Below are 2,402 nucleotides of genomic sequence, written 5' to 3'. Positions count from 1 at the left end.
CGCTAGTCAGGCATATTTGGTCAGTGCAAGAACAATAAATTAGTTTTTAGTATAAGTTTGCTGGTTTCAAGAAATGTAATGCCGAGCGCATATCATTATGTCAAGATAATGGCACTAGCATTTACTTCATTTAAGAATATTTTTCAACATATTGAGCAAAAAAGTCTCTTTTTTTTTCTACCAAGAAAAGTGCACTTGTTATTGTGAGAATATACTTACTTTAAGGAATTTTTGGGTTCATTGAGGTTAGCTAATTTGACTTGTTTTGGAAAGTCTTGACAAGCCAAATTTTCTTGTTCTATTGGTAGATAATTTTGCTTAGTTCAAATAAAATACCCCTCATTTTTGTATTTTTTTTTCTTGTTTTTGAACACTGACTTTTTGCAGTGCCGTGGTCCCCAAACTATGGCCCGGGGCCGAATGCGGCTCGCCGACGTCCAGAATCTGGCCTGTGGTCAGTCCCGAGTAAAAATTTTTTAAAATGTATTTATTTATTTAAATTATTATTTGTTTAATCTGTCCAAGCTAATCAACGCTAACATGCTATTTAGGCTAGATGTATGTACATATTGCATTTTTATGCCTCATTTTATGATAGTAGGCTAATATAGCTAATATAGACACTTTCATCATATGTTTCCTTCATTATAACACTTATATAAGACTTTTAAAGTCATTTTGATAGTAGGCTAATCTAGCTAATAGACACTTACACCATGCGTTGTCTTCATTATAACACTTATATAAGACTTTTAAAGTCATTTTGATAGTAGGCTAATCTAGCTAATAGACACACCATGTGTTGTCTTCATTATAACACGTATATAAGACTTTTAAAGTCATTTTGATAGGCTATTATAGCTAATATAGACACTTACACCATGTGTTGTCTTTATTATAACACTTATTTAAGACTTTTAAAGTCATTTTGATAGTAGGCTAATCTAGCTAATAGACACTTACACCATGCGTTGTCTTCATTATAACACTTATATAAGACTTTTAAAGTCATTTTGATAGTAGGCTAATCTAGCTAATAGACACACCATGTGTTGTTTTCATTATAACACATATATAAGACTTTCTAAAGTCATTTTGATAGGCTATTATAGCTAATATAGACACTTACACCATGTGTTGTCTTCATTATAACACTTATATAAGACTTTTAAAGTCATTTTGATAGTAGGCTAATCTAGCTAATAGGCACTTACACCATGCGTTGTCTTCATTATAACACTTATATAAGACTTTTAAAGTCATTTTGATAGTAGGCTAATCTAGCTAATAGACACACCATGTGTTGTTTTCATTATAACACATATATAAGACTTTTAAAGTCATTTTGATAGGCTATTATAGCTAATATAGACACTTACACCATGTGTTGTCTTCATTATAACACTTATATAAGACTTTTAAAGTCATTTTGATAGTAGGCTAATCTAGCTAATAGACACTTACACCATGCGTTGTCTTCATTATAACACTTATATAAGACTTTTAAAGTCATTTTGATAGTAGGCTAATCCAGCTAATAGACACACCATGTGTTGTTTTCATTATAACACATATATAAGACTTTTAAAGTCATTTTGATAGGCTATTATAGCTAATATAGACACTTACACCATGTGTTGTCTTCATTATAACACTTATATAAGACTTTTAAAGTCATTTTGATAGTAGGCTAATCTAGCTAATAGGCACTTACACCATGTGTTGTCTTCATTATAACACTTATATAAGACTTTTAAAGTCATTTTGATAGTAGGCTAATCTAGCTAATAGACACTTACACCATGTGTTGTCTTCATTATAACACTTATGTAAGACTTTTAAAGTCATTTTGATAGTAGGCTAATCTAGCTAATAGACACTTACACCATGTGTTGTCTTCATTATAACACTTATGTAAGACTTTTAAAGTCATTTCGATAGTAGGCTAATCTAGCTAATAGACACACCATGTGTTGTTTTCATTATAACACATATATAAGACTTTTAAAGTCATTTTGATAGGCTATTATAGCTAATATAGACACTTACACCATGTGTTGTCTTCATTATAACACTTATATAAGACTTTTAAAGTCATTTTGATAGTAGGCTAATCTAGCTAATAGGCACTTACACCATGTGTTGTCTTCATTATAACACTTATATAAGACTTTTAAAGTCATTTTGATAGTAGGCTAATCTAGCTAATAGACACTTACACCATGTGTTGTCTTCATTATAACACTTATGTAAGACTTTTAAAGTAATTTTGATAGTAGGTTAATCTAGCTAATAGACACTTACACCATGTGTTGTCTTCATTATAACACTTATGTAAGACTTTTAAAGTCATTTTGATAGTAGGCTAATCTAGCTAATAGACACTTACACCATGTGTTGTC

Source organism: Entelurus aequoreus, linkage group LG17 (assembly GCF_033978785.1).
Source record: "Entelurus aequoreus isolate RoL-2023_Sb linkage group LG17, RoL_Eaeq_v1.1, whole genome shotgun sequence".
Classification (NCBI taxonomy): Eukaryota; Metazoa; Chordata; class Actinopteri; order Syngnathiformes; family Syngnathidae; genus Entelurus; species Entelurus aequoreus.
The sequence above is the reverse complement of the archived record's forward strand: the minus strand, read 5'-3'. Positions refer to the sequence as shown.